The sequence below is a fragment of the Talpa occidentalis genome, unplaced genomic scaffold (genome assembly GCF_014898055.3).
Source record: "Talpa occidentalis isolate TD23 unplaced genomic scaffold, MPIMG_talOcc4v2.1 talOcc4.4, whole genome shotgun sequence".
Lineage (NCBI taxonomy): Eukaryota > Metazoa > Chordata > Mammalia > Eulipotyphla > Talpidae > Talpa > Talpa occidentalis.
The window spans coordinates 35,722,359-35,750,148 of record NW_023604295.1 but is presented as its reverse complement, the minus strand read 5'-3'; the positions used below and the strand labels follow the sequence as shown (position 1 = coordinate 35,750,148).

Genomic DNA, 27,790 nt, shown 5'->3' with positions numbered 1-27,790 from the left:
TCTTTGTAAAGACATTTGATTTGTGGGCCTTCTGGTAGGGCAAGGGTTAAGACGCAGCACTATGAAGCTATCCGTAGCCACTGCAGCATGAGTTTGCTACCTGGCCAGGGAGCTACCCACATGGCAGAGCAGTCCTCTCCTGACTCACCCGCTGCTCCTCTTAGCAGTGTATTTCAGTGGATCTGCCTGTTCTGCTTCCCACTATGTCTCTGCTGACTCCTCTCACCCCCTACACCTCTGGCCTGTACCCCAGTTCTTGTATGCATACATAAATCTTTAAAAAAATTTAAACAAGGGCCTCCCCAGTGGCGCAGCGGTTGAGCGCTGGGTTGCGAAGCTGCCCGCAGCCTCTGCAGCGCCGGTTCGATCCCCAGCTGCTCCCCGGCCATCTGAGGAGGGTCCCACATGGTGCGCAGACCTCTCCTGCCGCCCGCTGCTCCCCTCAGCAGTGTTTTTCATTGGTCTGTCTGTTCTGCTCCCTGCTCTGGCTCTGGTGAATTCTCTCACCTTCCCGCGCTTCTGACTGTACCCAGTCCATGTATAAACAAAACAAACAACAAACAAATAAATAAATAAATAAAACATGCCTCTATTTAAAAAAAAAGAATTAAAAAAATTAAAAAAAGGCATTTGATTTGTATGAAGAGGAGAACATATGGAAACAGCAGCATTTAGGGTCTTGAACTTGGGATATAGTATAAAAGAAGGGAATATTTTCTCCTTCCCTGCTTTGAGCAGCAGAAAAACTCAGGTTTTCATAACACAAACATGTCCCTGAAAATAGTTTCCAAAATAGTTCCGTTTAAGCACTGTTTCTGCTACATTATAATTTTTCTGGGGTCTCTTGTCTCAGACCATCTTTTGTCCTACATCCAGAATGTCTTTAAGCCATGACAGCATTTGTTCACATGTCAAAAATCCCTTGAACAAGAAACCTCTCTTATCTCTCCAGGTATAAAGCAGCATCTCTATCTCCAAAGTCCAGAATCATTAAATCTGCACTCACATACGTGTACTTCCTTGCCTGCACTGGAAAGTGGGCAACTTGACCATGAGTTTGCTATTTGATTCAACTCCGAACCACCTGGGACTTGCAAAATATTGTCCAATGAATGAATAGCGTGATTTTATCTGTGCAAAAATAATGATAAACATTGTAACTGATTAAAAAAAATTCCAAAAAACATTTGATATTCTAGAATTAACCTTATTGCCACAAACATTACAGAATGAAAATGAGTCATTCTAAATGTACAGTTTGAGGTTTTTGACACATTGTATACAATGTAGTTTCCATGAAAACCAAGGTGTAGAACATTACATCACCCCAAAATTTCCCCATATGTCTGCGTACTCACTCCTCTTGCCCTGGCACTAAAGCATCATTTTGCTTTTTGTCATTATATATATGACGTATATTTTTTAGAACAGCATTATCAAAAAGAACCTTCTTCAATAAAGGAAATATTCTAATTTTTCTGTACCCAACATGGTAACCACTAGCCACATGTGGCCAATATGACTGAAGAACAAAAGTGTTTTAAGAAAATGTACTTGCTTAGATGTAGCCACCACATCTGACAGTGCAAGCTAGACTATCATATAAATGGAGACACATAGTATTATTCTTTTTTGTCAGGGTTCTTTTGCTCAAATATCATTTTTTTAAAAAGATTTATTTATTCATTTATACAAGCACTGGGTACAGTCAGAAGTGCAGGAGGGTGAGAGAATTCACCAGAGTCAGAGCAGAGAGCAGAGCAGGTGAACTGACGAAGTACACTGCTGAGGGGAGCGGCGGGCGGCAGGAGAGGTCTGCGCGCCATGCGGGACCCTCCTCCGGTGGCCGGGGAGCAGCCAGGGACCGAACCAGCGCTGCAGAGGCTGAGGGCAGCTTCACAACCCAGCGCTCAACCGCTGCGCCACCGGGGAGGTCCTCAAATATTGTTTTTCGATATAGATCTATGCTGTTACATGTATTAGTAACTTGTTCTTCATTTATGACTCCTGAACAGGTGATTTTTTTTTTTCATTAAAAACAAATTGTGGGCCTCCGCTGGTGGCGCAGGTGGTTGAGCGCCGCGCTCTGAAGCTGTCCGCAGCCTCTGCAGGGCCAGTTCGTTCCTGGCCTGCCCGCGAGGGTCCCACATGGCGCGGCAGACCTCTCCTGTCGCAACCGCTGCTTCCCTCAGCAGTGCATTTCATCAGTCTGCCTGTTCTGTTCTCCGCTCTGTCTCTGGTGAATCCTCTCACCCTCCCGCGCATCTGGCCTATACCCCGGTTCTTGCATAAATAAATTAAAAAAAAAAAAGAAATTTTGTGCCCTCCCCAGTGGCCCAGCAGGTTGAGCGCAGTGCTGTGAAGCTGTCAGCAGCCTCTGCAGCACAGGTTCTATACCGGCAGGCCAGGGAGACACCCACATTGTGGGGCAGACCTCTCATGCCTTGCCCACTGCTCCCCTTAGCAGTGTATTTTGGTCAGTCTGCCCGTTCTGCTCCCCAATCTGTCTCTGGTGAATTCTCTCACCCTCTTGTGCCTTTGGCCTGCACACCAGTTCTTGTATAAATAAATAAATCTTAAAAAAACAAAAACAAATTTTAATCTCTGATACTTGGTTATAGTCAGAAACAAGATCAATACACCCTTTAAGAATGTAATAATAACACATTCTACTGAGACCCTTAAGTGATGTGGATGAGATTCCTTCCAAGATTGCGGCATATCCTGAGTGAGCAGAGGCAGTAAAAAGATGTGGGTCCTTTTTCCTGGGTTTAGTCTAGAATCTGATCCTCACTTACTCTCTGAATAGAGGCAAGTAATCAACTCTCCTTTAGCTTTAGATGCTTGGTCTCTAAGAAGGTTTGTGTCAGGGCCTCCCCGGTGGTGCAGCTGTTGAGCACTGGGGAGGGTCCCACATGGTGCAATAGAACTCTCCTTCCGCTGCTCCCCTCAGCAGTGCATTTCATCAGTCTGCCTGTTCTGTTCCCAGCTCTGGCTCTGGTGAATTCTCTCATCCTCCCGCACTTCTGACTATATCCACTGCTTGTATATATAAAGTTTAAAAAACAAAAAAAAAAGGATTGTATCAGGATTAATTTTGTTGTCATAAATAATAGAAACTAAACTAAAACTAAAAATACGAAAATATGTTAAAAATATGGAAATTCACAAGCTAGAGGATAAAGCCGAAGAGCCAGGTTTGGGAAAGGACTAGCGCCAGGAAAGCTTTAAGGATCAAAGTAACAGGAACGGATAAAGTCATCTCAATGCCAACCACAGCAGTAAGTCAAACACAACAGGTTTTTTTTGAACTTGAGTCATTCAGCTTAAGATTCATTTTCTCAGAAGGAAGATGCCATGTCTAGCCTGGAGTAATCGGAACACCTTGATTCATAGCTCCACCCAAATTGGGGCAAAGGGAATAGAGGTTCTATAAAATAAGGAAAGGACAACTGGTATAAGGCAGCAGGAAACAACAGATGTCATCACAAAGGATGTAAGTGGGCTTCACATGTTCCCTATGTCTCTGGTGGTCTGTGGCTGTGTGAACGTGTGTGAACAAAGAGCTGCATTTCTGTTTCAGGGTAAACAAACCTCAGGTTCTTTCCTCTCTAAGTCATCCTGATCTTCCCTTCTTTTCTAATAACGGGATCAGGAGAGAAATTTCTAGCATAAATTCACTGAATTTGAAGGGATTGAGGAGTTTGGTGAGTTGTAGTTTTTGTTTGTTTGTTTGTTTTGTTTTTTTAAAGATTTGTTTATTTATTTATACAAGCACTGGGTACAAGCGGGAGGGTGAAAGAATTTGCCAGAGCCAGAGCGGGGAGCAGAGCAGGCAGAAGGACCGAAGTACACTGCTGAGGGGAGCAGCAGGCGGCAGGAGAGGTCTGCGCGCCATGTAGGACCCTCCCCCAGTGGCCGGGGAGCAGCCGGGGATCGAACTAACACTGCAGAGGCTGCGGGCAGCTTCGCAACCCAGCGCTCAACCTCTGCGCCACCGGGGAGGCCCACGAGTTGTAGTTTTAAGACACTTTCTGGACATGATTTCAATTCAACTCCACAATCTCTCTTTTACAGAAGTGGAAACCACTTCTGTTTTCGGATGGTCCTGTTAAACCTTCCTACACTGAGCTCTATGAATTTAATAGCTTCAGAAGTCAGGCATCTAGAAGGATAAAAGCTGTACCTAGAACTGAAGTGTATTGGAATGTTGTGAAATGCTTTTTTTCTTATAGCAATGAAAAAGCAGATTCACGACAAGCGTAGTTGTGTGCTTCTTCCAATTTAACCTCCACAGGCTTACAGATTAGTCAGTGGAATTCGTCAAAGAGAAAAAAATATTCTAACCAATGTTTGAGAATATACTTGGGAAGAAAGAAGATGCTTTGGGGTGTCCTGAGGAAAGAAACACTTTTCTATTCAGAGGGCATGCAAGGAAACACAGAGGCCAATTGGGGAGGGAGAAGGTTGGCACTTTCCTTTATAGACAAACCTGATACTCTCCCAGTGTCACACCCAGTGTCCAAAAGCAATGTGGGTGGGCTTCTTTTCCAGACATCCCTGAACAGCTGTGTGGGGGCTGCTCCTAACACCCACCCCTCCTTTGCTCAATGTCCACGTGAGTGAGAGATAAATAAGGAGACACAGGAAGTCCTTATTTGGCACTTCCCAGATTTCTTTCCCTGAACCATTTGTCAGTTGCACATGTGATGTACCTTAACCTTAATATTTGGTGTGCATTTCCTAAAATAAGGGAATCTCTTATATAATCACAGTTCAATAATTGAAACCAGGAGTTTCATATTGATAAAATAGTTTCTCTTTACTCTTCGTTCAGATTTTGACAATTATCCCAATAATTCCTTTGTTGCAAGAGAAAATCTTGGATCATACATTATATTGAATTTTCCTGTTTCTTTATTGTCTGTTAATGAAGAACTGTTCCTCATTCTTTGTGTTTCATAACACACACATTTCCAAAGAGTGAAGTAGAATGCTAGATAGAACAAAGAATATGTCTTAAATTAGGTTTGACTGTTTTGGCTGATGTTCTTTCTTATGGGATTCAGTTATGAGCTTCAGAAACATCACAGAAGTAACACTCTGTCCATCTCAGCGTATCATATCTGAAACTGTGTGTTTAAAGTCCAACAAAGGATGTTCCCCAACATCATCTCAGAGGCAGATGTACTGTGAACCTAATGATGTTTAAATGTCAAGTTCACATACGTGCACAGTCCCTTCTGAAATTCTGAAACTGCCTTTGCAATTCTGAAACTGCCTAAAATTCTGAAACTGCCTTACATGGTCATTTAGTTTCTGTAAAATATACAAATATGACCTTTTTAAACTGCAACAGTTTACCCGTTTTTGCTCCCAGAACAGGAAATTCCAATTTTCCCTTAATCGTCTTTTATCTCACATAGAGTGATGATGAAGTGTCTGTGGGAATTTTAGGATCCAGCCGAGGGCAAATTAAATAGGGGATACTTTTAGCTTGAGCTTGGAGGTGGGAGTATATGTGGTTTGGATTTACCTTTATTTTTTATTTTTATTTTTTTACATTTTAAAATGGCAAGTTTATTAGGAAAAGAAGACAGAAAAAGAGAGACACCTGCATAATCACAGGCAGGCAGCAGAGCTGCCTCTTGCCAGGGCAGAGGTTGTCCTGATAGATCGTTCTATAGTTACTTTTATGTTTAGCTAAATTATTGCTATTCATGTTGGTGTGAAAATGATTTTCATGAATACTCCTCCTGCCTGTGTGTTGACTCACTAGATTAGGTATCACTGAAATTCTGGTGAAAGATTACATCACAGTGTGGATAGCCCCAAGAATAACTACCATGAGAAATATGTGAGTAGTGAAAGAAAGAATTTGAAATGCAGTCAGAAATTAATCTGTGAAAACACTTTCAGAATTTTATTATTAGATATGCAAAACTGTAAACTGAGGAATCAGTATCATCAGTGTTTATTAAAAGCCCAGGTTTTTCCCTATTATTCAGCACACACAATTATGTTGTATATGTTTTAGGCAGAGTTTATTAGTCTACATAAGTTTGTAGGAACATGAATGTGTGTCAGGGAGGCAAATAGCAAGGGTATCTGTCCATTCTTAGATTGGAACTACAGAAGACAGCATATATGATATTAAGACTCTGCCAGACCTCCCCAGTGGCGCAGCGGTTGAGCGCTGGGTTGCGAAGCTGCCCGCTGCCTCTGCAGCACCGGCTCAATCCCCGGCTGCTCCCCGGCCATCGGAGGAGGGTCCCACATGGCACGCAGACCTCTCCTGCCGCCCACTGCTCCCCTCAGCAGTGTACTTCGTCAGTCTGCCTGCTCTGCTCCCTGCTCTGGCTCTGGTGAATTCTTTCACCCTCCCGCGCTTCTGACTGTATCCAGTGCTTGTATAAATAAATAAATAAACAAACAAACAAATAAATAAATAAATAGAGGAATAATAAATCTTAAAAAAAAAAGACTCTGCCTAACCCTAAGAGTCTCTGGTTCTATGACTATTTGCTTCTCATAGACTTCATTTATGTATGATCTGTCTATCTATAAAATCATTCTGTACCAAAATGATTTGAAGTAGTCTTGCAATATAAGAAAGTATATACTTATAAGAAGATTAAAAAATACTTGTGCTGAGTTGCCAGGGATGAGAGAAAGAGGAAATGGAGTACATGTTTCATGTATATAGAGTTTCAGCTTTATAAGTTAAAAAAAGTCAGGAGATTTATTGCACAATGTGCATCAATCTGATTTTAAAGAGCAGTGCAATTAAAAAGTGTTATGATGCTAAGTTTTATGTTATTTTTAAATCACAATTTAAAAAATGTAATCACTTTAGGAAATCAATAAACAACATAAGCCAAAACATACGAGAAATAGGAGGAAACCAAAAACAATCTTTACTTAAAAAATGTACTACGAGAATTCCACACTGTGCTGAAGGGTCATGAATTTGTGAATTTCTAAACAATCAGTGTAAGTAGGATTAATATATAGTGTTTTTTTTTAATCCATGATAATAGATTAGACTCTAATTACACAAGTCATTTTAGGTATTATATTTATAATTTATTTTATACATATCATAGATATATATATTAATTGAAAGAATAAAGAAAAATATAATATATACCAAGTTTTCCAAATATATCAATCTTTAAATTTTAATCTCTAAACAGAATGCATTTGTTCATTTGCTTATTACAAATGATGTCAATGACTGATGCCATGGTGAAGATTGAATTTCTAGTTATTCCACAGTATCATTATCTCACAAGACTTGATGGCACTCATTAATCTGATAATTGATTAATAGCTTCACCATGAATATTTCTTGAAGGCTTCCTCTGTGGCCCCTCAGTGTGCAGGAGGCTGTGGGTAAGCAAGCAATCAATAAGATCCAGCCCCAGCACCCAAATAACACCTAGCAGAGTCGAGAATGATTTCCTTTTCCTTTTTGTATTTAAGCTTCATAGATGAAAGAACAATCATGGAATATGGGTATCCCTGAGTTACTTGTAAAATGTATCTTCCTGGGGCTTTTGATTTTGAGTATTTGTCTTATTAATGCTGATGATATAAGAACATGTTTACTAGAATTTATGAAATGCGTTTGTAGGTGTGAGAGACTAGACTGTGCCATTCTCTTTTCTGAGTTTAAGTGCATGACAGATATCTGTGCCTGAACCTGTCCTTCACTGTCCTTCACACCCACATTTTCAAATCTGTGCCTGATTATTGGATTACTGATTATCAGGAAGTCATTAAAGTTATCATTTGTGGAAGGAGGACAGTGGGTATGACCCCCACAATGAACATGACAAAGACTGTGAGCAATATCATGTCTTAAACCACCAGGTGCTTTTCTGGGGTATAGCTTCCTGGGAGAGACTGTGCACCTATGAGGCACAACCTCCAAAAGAGGAACCAAGAAATACATATACATAGGGCCTTCCCAGTGCTGCAGCGGGTTGAGCACAGTGCTGTGAAGCTGTCCACAGCCTGTGCAGCACGGATTCGATCCCGGCCCGACAGGGAGATACCCACATGGTGCTGCAGATCTCTCCTGCCTCACCTGCTGCTTCCCTCAACAGTGCTTTTGGTCTGTCTGCCTGTTGTGCTCCCTGCTCTGTCTCTGGTGAATCCTCTCACCCTCCCATGCCTCTGGCCTGTACCCCAGCTCTTGTATAAATAAATAAATCTTTAAAATATATGTATGTATGTATTTTTTTTTTTAATTAGCTGTACCAGAAGTTAAAAAACAAAACAAAACAGGGCCTCCCTGGTGGTGCAGCGGGTTGAACACAGCGCTGTGGAAGATGTCCGCAGCCTCTGCATCAGGGGTTCAATTCCTGGCTGGCCAGGGAGCTACCCACATGGTGTGGCAGACCTCTCCTGTCTCACCCACGTCTCCCTTCATCAGTGTTTTTGTCTGTCTGCCTGTTCTGCTCCCCGCTCTGTCTCTGGTGAATCCTCTCACCCTCCCATGCCTCTGGCCTGTATGCCAACTCTTGTATAAATAAAATAAATCTTTCAAAAAACAAAACAACTTTGAGGTTATTTATTTAGTCAAAAGTCCCAGGAAGCAGTATAAATTTAGAAATAAAAAGTCTTTGCATAACACTTAAGATTTTATAGGCCACTTTCACAGACATTATTTCATCAGTCTCCCAACAGTTAAGTGAAGTAGATGACTAGGTGCCAGTACCTCCATTTATGCATGAGGAAACTAAGTCTCAGGCAGGTTTAAGAAATAGATACATAATCAAATGATCACATAGCCATCAATGGTAGCTATGTTCAATTGGGCCTAACTCTTCCACTCCTAGACTTGAGTCTATCCATTCAGGGAATAATATGAATTAAGCAGTACATACTTGTTAAATGGGAAAAAATTAAAAAAAAAATACTTTCATATTTCATATGTTAGAAGTACTAATAAATTTTATTATTTGTTATTTTATTTAAATTTTATTATTTACTACTTTACCAGATAATTTTGTCCTAAATAAAATGTACTGTCCTAAAATAAAATGTATTTTATTAAAAAAAATAACTATGGCATTCCTGTGTTGTGCTCCATGAAAATAGTCTCTTTTTTTCTTGCAATGTATCTATAAACCAGAATTTTCATAGTGTGTAGGATTTGCAATTCATTTTATGTATGCTACCTATTTAAATAACCACTAAAAACTCTCATCAAGTTAGGTGTAATCGTCTCCATTTTATAGAGAAAGAGACAATTGATGACTCTGCATTAATCATTCAGATAGTGATCTTCACTCAGGTAAATCTGCTTCCTAGCATTACCACCACAATGTTAACCCTCCAAATGTTCCAGAATGCATCGTGCACTTTTTTATATCATAGAGTCCTTTTCATGATCTCTAGCACATGTTTCTCAGTGTCTTTTCTGGTCCAATTAGTTTCTCATAACATAAGCACCACTAATGCCAGCTCCCAAAGGAAGGCATGAGCTCATGACGAGCACCCACATTTGGGCTAGGAGTCAAGAATGTTAACTCTGCTTATTTTGAAATCTGGTTGTGTGCACTGTTTAAGCATATGGCAGAGGATACACTGATAAATGCTTCTGTGGGATGGGAGGATTTTAGGGAACCCTTACAAGGGAATCCACAAAGAGTAACCCTCAAATGGATCTTGTTTACAGCAACATCTCTGCAAAGCTGAGAAGTAAATTTAAGGTGGTATATTGGAGGAATAACATTAGTTTGGAAATATAAGTACTCTTCAATGCTTTTAGGTAAGTAATATACTATTTTGTCACTCAGCCAGTGATCCATTTAAACCCTCCAAATGCAACCGAATAGAATAAATTCTGTTATCCCCATGGACCTGATCTACCATTTACATTATGATAATGATTGCAAGATAAATATTTTGAAAGTAAAAATCCCTGCTTTCTCATATCCTATGACCCTGGATGCACATTTATAGAAAAAAGTAGAGAGAGGGGGACAGAGCTCACAGTAATATTTTTATAGCTAGATATATGTAAATATATATACATAAAGATGTATGTATACATTACATAAAATATGAATATATGCTTATTTAAATAAATGTTATAAATATACATTGAATATATATTGTCTATAAACAATTCACTGATTTTCTGTCTTCTTTCCTGATATTCAAGAGAAGTAATTAAATCAAAATAATGAAAAATAATTTCTTCAAATGGAAGAAATAAACAATCTAGGCAAGCTATGTAGTATATGCTTACATGGAAAATTTATATCAATGCTACATAAAGATAAAAGAAGGGGAGTAAGTTCATAAAATCTTTATGGTAATTATTTGGGAATGGATTAGGTTATGAATGAAGAAAGTATTTTCTTGCTAATACTTGCTAATATTTTCTTGCTAATATTCAGAAATAACCTATGATAAACAACCATTACAAATACTTCATACAATTTTCAGTCACAGAATAAATATATATGGAAAAGAGTATGACTTAGATAGCTATAACCTAAATAAAGCTGTGCAATTGAAAGCAATTGTCTCTGGAATGTATACATAATAGAGAGTTGACACAAATCATGCCACAATGAATGGATCTCCAAGAATGTGTCTCAGTTCCCTGATGGACTGTCTTGTGGACCTACATGGAGAATTTTTACTAAGGAATGGGAATGTCTCATGCTTCCCCTAATCTGAAATATACCCACAAGTGTGGTAGTAGAGGCTAAATGGAAGTCAAAGGGTTTTCATTTGTTGGTTGAAGATTGCATTGTGTGACCCAGGGTTGGCAGGTGAGTGTGCAGTGTGTCAGACTGAGTTCTTGCCATTGAAACAATTGTTTCAACGGAAAAAATAAAATGACCCTTGTGAGACATTTGTGACACAGTGTGGCAGCCACAGAAATACCTTGCTCAGCTCCCCCGATGTGGAAGTGTACAATTGATGGACAACCACAGTGCTTTCTCATTGAAACCACGCTATATCCAAGCATCTCCTTGCCAAGGACTAAGCCTGTAGGAGCTACTAACCTATGCTCATTACAGCAATATAAGGGATGCCTCCAATTGAGCGATTTACTCTTCTGAATGTCCCACTGACCTGATCAAACCTTAAAACTACACTTTATTGTATAAAATACAATATTCCTGCTGAGTCCACCTTGTTTTGTCAGCCTATTCATGACTGTGAGAGTATTTATTACACTCTGATGTCCCCCTTATTCTTCTTGTCCTTTCTTCTTTATCCTCCAATGATATCCCCCTACCGCATCTCATCCCACCTTGGGGTCTACTCTTCAGAAGACATAATATGATACAAGTAATCTTAAGAGTGATACAAGAATGCATGTAGAATTTGTATCATTTGGAACTGATTACTCCTTATCCATCAGAAAATAAGAGTCATCCAGAGGATTGTAGAATATGGATAATTTCTGGTTTAAGGTGTGAGCTCAATTGCTATAGATTTTACTGATGTTGATCTGAGAAAAAATTCACTAAAAGGGTAGAATCTCAAAGATTCCAAGATTTTGGTTTATAGGAAGATAAAGGGGAATAGTGCCTACAAGGAAGTAGAGTTGCATGGTTATTACTAAGTTATGTTGACACTTTGCAAAGGAATATTGAGAATCTGAGGGCTCTTAACAAGCAGTTAAAGGCTAAGTTTGAGAGCCGGATGGCCTCTTTGGTAGCTTACAAAGACATGAGGGCCTCTTTGCAAAAACAAACAAAGCTAAGTAGCAGACTGAGAATCTGAGAGTCACAGAGTGAACAGACATTTGAATGTTCTATCAAAACTGGTGGGAAGTTTCCAAGACCATGAAATATGGATAAGGATATTGAGTGGCTATCCCTGATAATTTGGTTCTGCAGATTGTCTTAGTTGGGACTGTTATAACAAAATACTACAGACTTGGTGGTTTATAGATAAAAAAAATACTTCTTTTTTTTCTGGAGACTGAAGGACAAAAGAGATCAGGGTACCATCATAGTCAGGGATGACCTCTCTTTTGGATTACAGATTTCTAGTCATATCTTCACATGGTGGAAGATGCTAAGGAACATAGTAGGTCTCTTTCAAAAGTCATTGACACCATCCATGAGTACTTCACCCCCACCATCCAATCATGTCCCAAAGGACCCACCTGCCCCATCACCACAGAGACCTAATATTGCCATATTGGGCATTAGGATCTCAGTATATGAATTTTGGGGTTATGCAAAGATTCAGACCAAAAGCTTTCCCTTAAAGCCTCAGAGATGGTAGATATGGACTGTCTTTTCCTAGTAAGAGTTAGCACTCCCTCACACTAAAACATTCTATAAAGACCATTCCCAAAGAAACAATAGATATTCCACTTCAGGAGTGTCTTTAACGCCTCTCAAGGCTACAGGGCCCATAAGTAGGACTAAATACCAGAAGAGCCCCAATAACCATGATAAGGACAAAAAATATATAACAGAGGAATTACTAGATTTCACCAGCATCTACTAGTAGAAGTAGGTGATATATCACTGGGGTGAATTTTGAGGGTATTCAATTAGAATATGAGACTAAATAAAGAAGAGTTCATTGACTTGGGTACACTTTCTCATAACATGATTGATTTAACACCCCAGTAAGGCCCAATGTGGATAAGTAAATTTCACTGTTGAGAGACTGTTATGATTTTATTTTATTATTTTTTTTTTTAATAGAGGCATGTTTTTTTTTTTTTATTTATTTGTTAGTTTTGTGTATAAATGCACTGGGTACAGTCAGAAGCGTGGGGGGGGGGGTGGTGAGAGAATTCACCAGAGCCAGAGCAGGGAGCAGAGCAGGCAGAAGGACCGAAGTACACTGCTGAGGGGAGCAGCGGGCGGCAGGAGAGGTCTGCGCGCCATGTGGGACCCTCCTCTGGTGGCCGGGGAGCAGCCGGGGATCGAACCGGCGCCACAGAGGCCGCGGGCAGCTTCGCAACCCAGCGCTCAACCGCTGCACCACCGGGGAGGCCCGAGACTGTTATGATTTTAAATAAAGTGGTGAATGATGTTGAATGAAATGAAATTGCATGAATTTCCCTGGAAGATGGTGGAGAAGGAATTAAGAAACTATAGGGAATGGACACATTAAATATATATGTATATAAAATATAAATTATATATATATATATATATATATATATAAAAAATGTGACGTCAGAAAATCTAAGAAGAATGTACAGGATGGGCAGGTCAAGAAGACAATGGTTCCCCAAGGCCATCAGAAATGAACTGGGGAAAATCCTATCAGCCTCACTAAGAACTTCAGTCCTTGATCTTCTCTGCAAACCAGTTCTGGCAATAGGAAAAAACAGTCACAGATGTAGGCTTGATAATATTGATGGTGATGCCTGCCATTTACTCCCAAGTAATGCAGACCAAATGGTGGAACTTACCTGTCAGATACCACAAGGCCATAATTATCATAATGACCAGTGAGGGTGGGGTGAGGGATGAGGAGGTTTAAACTCAGAGAGGATTTTAGAGATGATCAATAGACATGGCATATCTAGGGGCAGAACAAATGAACAATCAACAAGAGTTCTGCTTAAACCTATAGCCAGAAGCAAAGAGTGGAGGTTGAAAGTAATCAACTGACACAAAGTCACATCTCTCACGTGGCTTCTTGACTTGTTCAAGAATCCACTGACAAGAGTGATAGCCAGATTCCCAGGATTATAACACAATGAAAAGTATATGCTATGGCAATTTCTTTAGATTTCTATATGGAAACCTACAGTCAGGGCCAGCTTAAGGAATATATGATGAGTCAGCACTTAAAAAATGTTCCTCACTTGCTTTGATGTTGCATAGTCACCTACTTGAAATTCTTAATATTTTTAAACATAAGCAGAAGCTTCATGTTTTCATTTGTGCTGGATCCTACAAATCACATAGCCAGTCTTGCCTTTAGTTTATAACTTAGGTGATTGACTGCAATGGGTATAGTGGATGTGAATTAACATAGATAATCAGGGACCCTCAGGGTAATCATGGAACCCTGTTGGAGTGAGAGCTCACATGATAACTGGTTAAAATCTACATCATAGTGAATTCACAGTGTTTGGAGATTCATTTGGTGGTAATTTTTCCAGTCACTAAGAATTTAATGAGCATTAATATACTTGAAAGCTAAAGTGACACCCACATTGGATTCTTGACCTATGGAGTAAGAGCTGTCAGAATGGGAAAGGCAAATGGAAACATATTTCTACACACCAGGCCCCACGGGAGCAAATACAATGATCTCACATTTCAGGAAGGATGGTGATTAGTGCCATGATTAAATAACTAAAGAATATGGATCTATGTTGAAGATATTATCCCTACAACATCTCTTTAATTTCTCAATATGTTTCCCATAGAATTCTGATGATTTTTGGAGATTGAGAATAGATTTCTGAAAGCTCAATCAAGTAGTAATGCTATAGTCACTGCTGTGTCAGAGGTGATATATCTGCTAGAGCAGATTAACACCATCTCAGGTACAGGATATTCAGTCATTGACTTGGTAAGTGCATTCTTGACTATTCTGATGATAGAGGAGAATGATAGTCCACATTCATATGGTACATGCAACAATATTCATTTATAGCTTTGCCTCAGGGCTATGTTAACTCTTCAGCTCTTTGTCTTATGGAAGAATGAAGATGACTGGGCTGTCTGGTCAAACCACAGATGCATTACATCAGTAACCTCATGCTGATCAGGGAGGACAAACAAGAGATGGCCTTGTGGGAGGCCTTGATAAGCCACCTGTGCTCCAGAGAGTAGGAGAAAAACTACAAAGATTCATAGTCCTAACACTGCAGTGAAATCTTTAAGGATCCAGAGGACAGGGGTTTGCTAGCATGTGCTGCACAAGGAGATGTAGGGCAAAGAGAGTCATGGGCATATGGGTGGAGGCACAAAGAGTAAAGATTTTTGTAACATATGTTTACTTATACCTCAACACAGGAATGGGGATCAAACAAACAGACACAATTAGGTAAATGTGCCAAGTGCTACTAAAGTTTCCAGAAAAGAGGTGGAAATTATGAATACTGGAAGAGAAAATTGATAAATGAACATTAGATTAGTTAAGAAAGGTCTTTCTGAAGAAGTGATGCAATCTGGAGGATAAAAAGGAGTGAGTCATGTGAAGTGAGGAAAGAGCATGCCAAGTGGAGAAAATGGCACATGTACAGTTTGAGGTAGGGATGAGCTTGGAGTATTTAGGAGATTGAAAAAAGACAGTGTGTCTGGGCTGGTGTGACTGAGGGGAGATGGCACAAGGGAAGAATGACTTATTCAGGAACTAGGTTGAATCAGGCCAGGAAAGGAGTCTGGTTTTGTTATTAGAGTAATGGAACATTTTTGAAACGTTTAAAAAGAGATGTGATATGATCAAATTAATTTTTCAAAAAAGATTACTCTGTCCTGTCTGTGGGGAATGGCCCGGAGGTGGAACAAGAGTGGACCAAGAAGATTTCTTGGGAAGGTACTGCAATCATGTGGATTAATAACACTCCAGATCAAGACAGGTCCTCACTCTACCTTATGAATGGGTCATTGTCTAGCCTTGAGTGGGAAACGACTGTGTAGGTAGATGACACAGGCACTCTCTTACAGCCAGCATGTCAGTGTCTGATATTCTGACCAATTTGGTGCTCAAAATACATGTAGTGTGACATACATATACTTTAGCAGAATCAGTACATGTTGTGCCAGACCCTCTTCCACATGACACCCAATTGCTTGGTTTTTTTTTTTTGAAAGTCAACACCTATAATCAATTTCAGATTGAATGGTCTCCCCATGAGCCTCTGTCCTTTGCACCACTTTGAAATAAAACAAGAAAACCAAAATAATGTAAGGGATTAAATCTGTGTGTATACAAGTATTTATACACTTCCAATTTCTTACATGGGTCTGAATACAATCAAAAAGAAAAGGGACAAGTTCTTATTTAGCCTTGCCAGAGAAGTCACCTAGGGATGTTTGGCACACAGGACAATACTTCTCTAAGGAAGATAAAATCCTCAAGAACATTTTATTAATCTTGGCTTCAGTCCATGAGATTACTCTTCTTAAAAATCCAGCAGTGGGTGATAATAACATATCCACTTCAATGAAAGCATTATAATGTGATTCTTATTTCCTCTCTATTAATGATATCAACATATTGAATATTATTATTTTGTAGGGAAGAAATGGAAAATTATTCTTTTAGATAAACCAGGCTCACCATTTGTTCTATGCTACATGAAATTCACCTGTCATTCATGTATAGAAAGACATCTGAAAGGAATTTTAAAGAGATAATTAAGGCTTATACTTAAATGAGTTCTCATTTATAATTTGTGAGTATTTTTCATGGGGAACCTGCACTAAATCATTACAATCATAAAATATAAGAATACAATGATATAATCAGACTAGTGGAATCAGAACTAGGTAGTAAGGGAACTAGCTACAGTAGGATATCCCATGAGTTGTGAGATTGAATGAGTTGTGCTCATTCATTAAGCCCATACTTGATATTCTGAATTTCGTCGAGTGGGGGGAGACTATGGTATGCTACTGAGAGGCAAGAAGCTTGTGATGTTTTAGAAATGTGCTCTTTTATTGAAGTGGATCTCTTTGGAAAGATACTAAAATATTATTAATTATAATCCTGACAGAATAATTGGGGTATAGTGTTTGGTTAACAATTTATGACATTGCTGATTGGAACTCCGGCTTCAAGTTGAAAAATAACAGAGGGGGCCTCCTCTGGTGGCGCAGGCGGTTGAGCGCAGTGCTGTGAAGCTGTCCGCAGTCTCTGCAGTGCCGGTTCTATCCCAGCTGGGGAGGGTCCCACGTGGTGTGGCAGACCTCTCCTGTCTCACCTACTGCTCCCCTCAGCAGTGTATTTCATCAGCCTCTGGTGAATCCTTTCACCCTCCTGCACATCTGGTCTGTACCACAGTTCTTGTAAATAAATAAAAATCTTTAATTAAAAAAAAAAAAAAAAAAGAGGGCCTCCCCTGGTGGCGCTCGGCAGACCTCTCCTGTCCCGCCTGCTGCTCCCCTCAGCAGTGTATTTCGGTCGTCTGCCTGTTCTGTTCCCAGCTCTGGCTCTGGTGGGTTCTCTCACCCTCCCGCGCTTCTGACTGTACTCAGTGCTTGTATGAATGAATGAGTAAATCTTTAAAAAAAAAAAAAAATAATAACAGGATAAAATACCTTCTGGGACAATTTATGCAAATAGCTGATAACACATTTTAACCACATTCTGCTTTAAATTTGTTGAAAATGAGGTACAAAATGAACCAAGTCAAGTGAAATAAACAATCCAAGAAAGTAAAATATGTAATTTTTTTTACACCTGCTCTTTGGGATTTTGATCTGTCATGGTCTGTCATGCCTTCATCATTGTCTTGTCTCCTTGTGTGTCTGACTGTGAAAGACATTGAGGCCTCAGTAACCCTGATTTATTACCTGTACAGGAATTCAGTTCCATGAGCTGAAAGATGAATCATAAGGAAACTCATTTCTAGAACGTTAATGACAGATGGATTGGGAGGATGAGAATTAATGAACTGAAGTTCTTACAAGGGACTCCACCACTGCAAACCATAAATACCTTGCAAACCATCTTTAATCAGTTTGTTATATTTAATGAATGTCTCTCCCCAAGATTGCTCAGCGGTATTCAAGAACATCCACCATTTACCCCAAACACACACACAAAACCTCAATGCTTTAATCAACAACTGAAATGTGATTAGCTATATTTTATTTTATTTAAAAAGATAGTGTGTAGTAGTTAATGAACTCACAGCCTAAGTTTGTTGTGATGAGAGGTCTTTTTATCGTAAGTAATTTAAGACAATTTTCCTTTTTAATAAAGGACAATCCTTCCCAGTTCACTCTATTTCTTAAAAAAAAATAAATAAATAAAGTTTTGGGCCTCCCCAGTGGCGCAGCGGTTGAGTGCTGGGTTGCGAAGCTGCCCGCGGCCTCTGCGGCGCCGGTTCGATCCCGGCTGCTCCCCAGCCACCAGAGGAGGGTCGCACATGGCGCCGCGCAGACCTCTCCTGCCGCCCGCTGCTCCCCTCAGCAGTGTACTTCGGTCCTTCTGCCTGCTCTGCTCCCCGCTCTGGCTCTGGTGAATTCTCTCACCCTCCCGCGCTTCTGACTGTACCCAGTGCATGCATAAACAAAACAAACAAATAAATAAATAAAACATGCCTCTATTAAAAAATAAGAATAATAAAATAAAGTTTTGAGTTATGTTTGCTAAACTTTCATTAAATTGTACCACAAAATGATAAAAATTAGAATTATGAGTTTTGAGAGACTGGATGTAGTATTCAAAAACATCGTATGCTCACCTTAAAACCTATCTTAGTACATTAAAGTGAAAAAAATATAACATAGTAAATTATAAAGTAAAATAACAATGTAAAAATTATACTCCTGCTAACTATTATTTTATGTTTGGGCATTTCCTTCTAGACTTTGCTTAAAATCATAAAAATCATGTATGTTTGATACATTTGAATATATATTTATGTATATAGCTCATAATGTCACATATACTATTATTATATATTCTGCACTTTCACTTAACCTTATATTAGAAAATATTTTTACTTACACATAATATTTATAATTATCATTTAAAACTTCATGTCTACTGATATGAAATGCTTCCACTCTCAGTGATTTTACTGTACAAAATTAAGTTTTATTAAATTTTTACAATTGGGAAAATTTATCTGAAACAGCAGATAAGACTATAATAGGGCCACCCTGGTGGCGCAGGGGTTGAGCGCTGGGTTGCGAGGCTGCCCGCAGCCTCTGCGGCGCTGGTTCGATCCCCGGCTGCTCCCCGGCCACCGGAGGAGGGTCCCACATGGCGTGCAGACCTCTCCTGACGCCCGCTGCTCCCCTCAGCAGTGTACTTCGTCATTCTGCCTGCTCTGCAACCTGCTCTGGCTCTGGTGAATTCTCTCACCCTCCCGTGCTTCTGACTGTACCCAGTGCTTGTATAAATAAATAAATAAATAAATAAATAAATAAATAAATAAATAAATAAATAAATAAAAAATTAATAAAATAATAATAAATCTTTAAAAAAAAAAGACTATAATAAATAGCTCCACAGAAATAATTTTTCCTTTTAACTTTTTAGAATAAAATTCTATTCTGAAACAGATTTGATTTACAGTAAAGTGACATACAATAAGAAAGTTCCCATATATCTTTCACCCAGCTTCTCCAAATGTTAAATCCCCTTATAATCATGGTATGGTTCCTAAGATATTAAAAAAGTGGCAATAAGCCACAGACTGTAGACAGAATAACGAGCTTTTCCATTAACATTCTTCTTGAAATGTTTGGTTGATGTTTCTCATCACTTCTGGAAAATTATCAGCCAGTGTGTTTTAAAATATTGGCTGTACTTTCTTTTCTCTGTCTTCTAACACCCTTTTCACATTTTTCATCGCTGTCCTTCAATGTTGCATTTGGGGCAATTTTGTCAAGTGTGTCATAATTCTTTAATGATCTCATCTGCTATGTCAATCTGCTGCAAAATTATTTTATTTCTAAAAAATTATTTGGTACTTCTTAAAAATATTCAGCTTTTCTTTGCATATTTTTATTCCCATTTTTACTTTGAATGCCTGACTTCCATTTCTTTAAATATAGTAATTTATTAGTTATCTATCACATAAAGAATTACAGGTTTTTCCCACTATCTGAAAGTAGAGCAATTCTTACGAAAACTTTTGTAAAGTGAAATGGGGTAAAGAGAAGTAATTGCCATTAATTTATATGGGAAAATTTTTGATCATTCCCAGATCCAAAAAGTAACCAAACTGATCATACCAATTAATACATGACACCTAAAATAGTACTAACATATAATAAAAACAGGTATGATATAATAGATACATAACCTGCATGAAGTAGTTCCCTGAGAAGTAGCGTGATTGTGCCACTTGCTGTCTTTAGAATGACCACCTGCATATGCTGAACTTTGTTTTTTGCTTTTTATTGTAAAAGTGGAAATTCTCTTCAGATTTATTTTATTTAGCAAAAACAGGTACTAAAGTAAAAGTGCAGTGCAATAACATGAATTTTCTAAGCATGGATGTTATCTGGAATGGTAACAGCTACAAACCACACATTTATTAATTTTCCATTTCCATCGGCCAAGAGTCCTGGCACAAGATAGCCATGGGCCCCTACTCCAGGCTACACACAGGGCTATATCTATAAAAGTCTGCAGAGAAGTTGTTTGTTGTATCCAGTTGCTGGCAGGCTGCTAGCCAAGGACCTCCATTTCTCACTGGCAGTTAGGTGGAGGTCACGCTCAGTTCCCTGTCTGATGGACACATTACAGTTGCCTCATCAAAGTATGCAGTCATGGAGGTGTGAGAGAGTGCTGGCAAGAGAGAAGTCACAGTCTCAATAATCACGGAACTGACATTCCGTCACTTTTGATGTATTCTATTCATCAGAGCAAGTCACCACATCTAGCCTTCCCACTCCAGAGGAGAGGATTATACAAGTGTGTAAATATTAAGAGGTGCAAATCATTGAGGACCATTTTAGAAACTTGTCTGTCACAATTAGACAGCTATTTTATAGGCTCTAACTAATAATTCCAGTATGTGAAGTCCGTTTAGGTGCAGTTCTGCTCTATTATTTATACTAATTTTCATTTGTGGTAACTTGTTTCTATTTGTGTTTGTTATTTTTGACAGTGAACCATTCATTTTGATCAGTCCTACTTAGGGGACTTTTATATTTTTGAGTCTGGAATATAGGTGAGTTTCTCTGAAGAAGATTTGTGTTTGCTTCTACTAGGTATCATTGGGAATTATTAGTCAATATACAATTAATTTTTCACCATGGGCCTCCCTGGTGGCACAGGGGATTAAGCACCGCACTGAGAGGCAATCCACAGCCTCTGCAGCACGAATTCGATCCCCGGCTGGCCGGGGAGAAACCCAGATGGCACAGCTGACCTCTTCTGTCTTGCCCGTTGCTCCCCTCAGCAGTGTGTTTCAGTCAGTCTGTCTGTTCTCTTCCCCACTCTGTCTCTGGTGGATCCTCTCACCTCCCACATCTCTGGTCTGTACCCCAGCTCTGGTATGCATAAAAATTAATAAATCTTTACAAAAAAATAAGTTTTCATCATGCTGTGCTTGAATTAGTAAGGTGGTATGAATTTAGGCTGAAAAAATGCATAAAAGTTAGTGTAAGACTCCAAATTATAATTAGAGATGTTTTCTTCCTCTATTCTGTGTTTGGGCTTGGGGCATTTGATTCCCTTCACTGTCTCCTGGGTGAGAGGAGACATGTTTATTTTTGTTTCAATATTGCACAATGTTCATAGTCTCTGCACCCCAAATTAAATGACAGTGTGATATCTTTGTTGACTGCGTGTATTAGCTGGATATTTTATCTCCTGTTCTTTATGCCCTTTAAACTATGAACACTAGGGCCTCCCTGAGCACTGCACTGTGAAGCTGTCTGCAGCCTCTGCAGTGCGGGTTCTATCCCGGCCAGCCAGCGAGAATCCCACATGGTGCGGCAGACCTCTCCTGTCTCGCCCGCTGCTCCCCTCAGCAGTGAATTTCCTCAGTCTGCATGTTCTGTTCCCTGCTCTGTCTCTGGTGAATCCTCTCACCCTCCTGTGCATCTGACCTGTACCCCAGTTCGTGTATAAAAATAAATCTTTTTAAAAAAATTAAAAATAAATTAAAAATAAACCATGAACACCAAAGCTCAAGTTCACCCTGGTCAATAAAATCCCTCAAAGTGAATTTTAATTCTGTCTTCAATGCTTGAGAATGCTCCTCGATTCCTACCTTAACTTACTGTATTTTTCTAGAGGATCTTTTTTTACCTTTTCTCTAGCTTTTTGATAATATAAAATTAATCATTTTTCCCTAAGCTACTTAGTCATTTTCACTGAGATTTATCCAGTTTCCTAGTCCATAATATTATCAGAAATAGGAAACTTGAGGGCCTCCCTGGTGGTGCTAGGGTTAAGATGCAACCTATGAAGCTATCCCAGCCACTGCATCACGAGTTCAATTTCCGGCCAGCCAGGGATCAATCCATATGGTGCAGCAGACCTCTCCTGACTCACCTGTGTATTTCAGTCAACTTGCCTGTTCTGTTTCCTACTTTGTCTCTGGTGAATCCTCTCACCCTCCCACACCTCTAGACTGTAACCCAGCTCTTGTATGCATAAATAAATAAATCTCCAAAAAAAAAAAAAGAAATAGGAAACTTGAGTGTCTTTAATTTTATGTAACATATTTATTGATCAGATTTTAGATAGAGAATCTATACTGGGCTCTAAATGATCAGATACTGTTCTATCTTCAAGGAGTTTACCATTTAGCAGGAAGGCACTTACATAAGTTGTACCATTAAGCAATATAAACTCAATGGGTAAGACAAACATATAGCAACATGGAAGGAGGAACAGCTAACTCGGACTTAAAAAGATGCCATGGCTTCCCTCTAAGAGAGGCTAACCCAGATATTTTTTGCACTTTCTCCTCATAGCAGGTGTAGCTTTTTGACAAAAACAGCCTTCTGATAAAATGTCTCTAGGGGGCCTCCCTGGTGGTGCAAGAGGTTAAGACACATCCTAGGAAGCAATCCAAAGCCACTGCAGCACCAGTTGGATCCCCAGCCAGGGAGCAACCCACATGGTGCAGCAGACCTCTCCTGACTCACCTGCTGCTTCCCTCAGCAGTGTACCTCAGTCAATCTGACTGTTCTGTTCCCCACTTTGTTTCTGGTGAATCCTCTTACCCCCCACCCCATGCCTCAGTTCTTGTATGCATAAATAAATAAATCTTTTTTTAAAAAGTCTCTAATGTGAAATTTGTTGTCAAATTTAAACAAGAAAGTATATTGACTTGGAATGGACAGTGGTCTAATAGTTAGAGGCTGGGTTTCCCTCTTGGCTTTAATATCAGTAGACCTGGCAAGCATCTTTGTTTTCATTTTATTTGTAAGGAATAGAGTTCCCATGTGGTCAGATGCCTTTCTCTCCACTCTTTATGTAGTCTCATTGAAAAGAAGTAACAGCACTGGAAGAGCATCAAGTGACACAAAAAATCTGAAATCTTGAGTGGGAACCATAGGTTTGAAAGACTACATCATTCTCGCCAGGTCACTGTGTGATGCAGTGGAAGGAGAAATAGGATGTCAGGAGGTATGTGTTCAAGGAATGTCTTCCTGTTTATTTCTTGGGTGACCCAAAAAATGACATCCTGTTTGCTTCTCGTGTAAATAAAATGTGTAAATTGAAACTATGACCTGAATGTATCCCAGAATTTTGAAACCATCAAGTAAGAACATGTGAGAGCTTTACCAACCATAAAGGTGATGTTCTTAATCTCATTTCATAGTTCATGTCCAGGAAGTAATACAATAAAATATAGTTGAATGACTGGCTCACTTCCAAAATTCAATCTCAATTATCCACCCCTCATAAGCAATATAAACCTTGCTAACTCATGGGTAAATGTGGATCCTTGACAGCCCAAGAGATCCTTTTCACCACACTACGAGCCGAGATCTTGTTTGAATCTTTCTAAAAGTTATCTTCAGTTAAATATCTAAGAAATGAAATTTGCAGAGGCCTAAGCTTCTCCATTCAAATTTATACGGAAATTTTATAGCCCTCATCGACTTTTTAATTTTTACCAAGAAGGATCTGGATTTGCCTAGATGTAAAGCATTTATGTAGAAGGATGGTGATGAAGAGTAAGAGCATATTTAAAAAGTCTACAGGTGAACGTGGAATAAACAGTAGATAGAATTTAATAAGTACCTGTCTGACAAATACTTTATATTTACTAATTCTAAACTTTCCACCTACTTTGCAATTTAGGGTTTTATTTTTTTCTTTTCCACAGATGAGAAAGATAAAACTCAGAGAACTGAAAGAACTTGTCTAAGGCCACATCACAAAATAAGGTGGAATATCTTATATTCAGACTCAGAGCATTTTGATTCCAAAGACCAAGTTCTTTGCAAAATGCTTATTAAAAAAATTCTGTTCTTTCTACAGATTCTTCATTAAGGAAAGTGTTCTAATAACCCCATTTATTCAGTTTAAAATAAATCATCATTACAGAATTGACTGGACACTTTGGTGTTGAGTCTGGTTAACCTTAGAAAGAATGAGGGTTATTTTGTTGGTTTTATCACTGGTTTCTTTTTATTTAGTTATTCTGATGGAAGAATAAAAAAGAAACACTCTTTTTCAGCTGAGGGCATAAGTCCTGAGTCATTGAGTGATTTGTACACTCGATGTAGTAACAAAACAGCTTAATATTTAAAAGGAAGAATATATAGATGAAATGCTTAAAAAAATTAGAGGACAAGGTGGAGGGAGTTCTGAGAATTAAGTGCTTCTGTTATCCATGACAGCAGTAAAAACTGGCATTGAATAAATCCCCCCAAAGTGAGACTACCTGTGGCCTACAAGGAATATTCCATGTCTCCCAGAAAAAAAAAAAAAAAAAAAAAAAAAAAACAGAAATCAATTTGGAGCACATCCTCTGGACATCAAAAGAAAATAAATTCTCAGGAAAAAAAAAAAAAAAGAAGTCTTTCTTTTCTTCCCATGTTTCTTTCCAGAAAAATCACTATTACCATATATATGAAAATAAGCCCCATGGTAAACTCAGGGAATAAAAAACAAGAGAAACTGAACTGAAAGGCCCACATTGATTATGCAGCCCCAATTTTTTCATCTTATAGGTGAGAAAAGAGAGGTCTGGAGAGGGGTAGTGACTGACCTGAGAACACACTGAGAGTTAGGAGTTGAGTCAGAATTAACACCATATACATCTGCTTCTGGCCCAGTACTGGTTCCACTGCTGCGGTGTTTCTTACACAGAAGGGAACAGAAATACACATTCAGCATGTATGCCTGCACTGCTTAACTTCTTATATTCTAATCAGTTGAGTCCTGGGTAAAGAGACTGTTTTTTGTACTAGATGCTTATTTTACTAGTACAGCTAAAAAGTTTATAAATGAATTTTCAACCCAACAGGGTATTATTGCAGCAAACCAGTTCTGTTCTGTTAACAAAAATCATGTGCCTCTAATTTAACAATTAAGTGTTTGTATTAAATAACACACTCGATGAGCTATATAATTGAACAAAGGGCAATCCAGAATTTGTGAACGGAACTTAGGGTACAAAAAGAGTGTGTGAAATCAGTGCCATGATGCAACAGCCATTCCCCGCAGCCTAAAGAAGCTTAAAAGCACAGTCAAAGAGAATTAATATTTTCTGGCGCAGATGCATCACTGGCTGCACAAGGTGATTTTACTGTGCATTATACTTTAATTATAACTGCTCTGTAGCCATCTGCTCCACTTCATTCCCTAATTATAGATGCAAAAAGCATTTTACAACTCCCACCCATAAAAAAGATCTGAGGGATTTCATGGCAGGCTTGCTCAGAGCTCCTCCTTTCTTTGCCTGTGGACTCTCCCTTCAACGGTACACTTGGATAGACCAAAAAAGAAAGAAAAAAAGAAAGAAAGAAAGGTTGAATACACTGGCCATCTTAAAAAGTCTGTGGGGTCTGAGCCTATTCTACCTATTAATAATTATCTTTGAATGTTGAAGCTCTTCATATGCCATTGTTGTATATGTCCCATTCACATGTATTTTTATATATCTTTTCTCCCTCCTCTTAAAAAATTAAATTAGTTATTTCTTTTTATTTTGTTTTATTTCCACTATATCTCACAAATTCCTTCTGAAAATGCCATAGGACCTCATTTTTCAGTGGAGAGGTTTAGGGTTTAATGATTTTCTTTAAGATGACAAAATGGGGTCTCCATGGTTGTGCAGGAGTTAGTCTAGTGCTAGACAGCCACTGTGGCAGGAGTTCAATTCCCAGGCCAGGGAGTTAACCCATGTGTAGCCCAGCAGACCTCTCCTGTCTCACCCGCTGCTCCCCTCAGCAGTGTATTTCAGTAGATCTGCCTGTTCTGCTCCCCACTCTGTCTCTAGTGACTCCTCTCTCCCCTGTACCTCTGACTTATACCCCAGTTCTTGTATGCATACATAAATAAAAATAAATCTTTAAGATGACAAGGTTGTTCAATGGAAGAATAACACTCTTGAAAACATCCCTATAAATATCAGTTCAGTTTCTGCTTTTTCACATTTACTGCTGTCATGCATCATGTGAAAATATTGTTTAAATCCCCTTGTGGCAGTGGAGGTGCTGAAGCCAGTTCACACTGCTTCACAGGAGCATTGTAGTCAGTGCTTTCTAATCCCATGTTCAGTGATTCTGAGTTCCTACTTTGGTCATGATGGGCATATATAATTAACATGCACTACACATCAGAGGTCCCCCTGGTTTTCTGAGAGCCAGGTGTTAACAATTTATCAGAATGTTGCTAGACATGTGAAATAATAGATCTACAGATTCATAAAAACTATATATAATGTAATTTCAAAACCACTGTCCTCTACAACTCTGAAACAAATCAATGTACATACGAACACCACTTATCAATGAGACAAAGCTAAGCCCATCAACTAAATTTCTTCTTAGGTTACATTCTGATAGAATGAGGGCACTTACTCAAGATGCTAAACTCAGAATTTTTTCTAAAGATTTATTTATTTATTTATACAAGAACCGGGCTGTACAGGCCAGATGTGCAGGAGGTTGAGAGGATTCACCAGAGACAGAGTGGGGAACAGAACAGGCAGACTGACAAAATACACTGCTGAGGGGAGCAGCAGGCAAGACAGGAAAGGTCTGCCACACCATGTGGGACCCTCACTGGCCGGCCGGGATCCAACTGGTACTGCAGAGGCTGCAGACAGCTTCACAGAGCTGCACTCAACTGCCTGCATCACCAGAGGAGGCCCTAAATTCAGATTTTTGCATAAAGTTGACTTTGAAAGTTTCCATGATTGGGGGCCTCCCTAGTGGCACAGGGGTTAAAGCCAGAGCTATCAAGCTAATTGGCAGCCACTTCAGCATGAATTCAATCCCTGCCAGCCAGGTAACTAACCCACATGGCGCAGCAGACCTCTCCTCTCTTGCTCACTGCTCCCCTCAGCAGTGTATTTCAGTAGATCTCCCTGTTCTGCTCCCCACTTTGTCTCTGGTGAAACCTCTCACCACCCCCACCCCCACACTTCTGGTCTGTACCCTAGTTCTTGTATGCATAAATAAATAAATCTTTTTTTAAAAAATAAAGTTTCCATGATTTTAAAAGCAATAGGTAAATTTGGAGCTTAAGTGGCCAAGAAGGTTCACAATAATATACAGCAGTTCCAAAGCAAAAGGCTCCAGAAAAACAACCCGTGTTGTTACCCAAGTTCACTCTGACCAGACATGTGAGGCATGTGATGGAATGCTTTCTGGAAGCTAATTTTGAGTAATTCTGCAGAGTAAATGAGTGCATATGACTTTTTCAAGGCTGCTAAAAGTGAAACAAATTAGAAATTCCCATTTGCCTCTCACTGTCTTGGACTTTCACAAAATTTCAAATTCTTGCTATTCATAAGATTACAGTTCAAATCCAAGAGCAAAGTCGTTAAAAAGAACATATCAAAATTGAACTGAAGAAGGGCTTAAAACATCAACTATGGGGCCAAAAATAGACACTGGCTTTCTAGGAGAAAATGAAGTGTAAGCTTTTTACCAAACAGCCAGTGCAAATCTCAAATCACAAAGTAATAGAAGCACAACACTAAAATTTAGAACAT

At 39.2% G+C, this 27,790-nt stretch overlaps 1 protein-coding gene across 1 annotated transcript in view; it reads right to left on the bottom strand.

The window, feature by feature from the left end:
- Positions 1–27,790, bottom strand: part of TP63 (tumor protein p63) — a 276,044-nt gene that overhangs the window by 227,813 nt on the left and 20,441 nt on the right. The gene's annotated exons all lie outside the window — the stretch shown is intronic.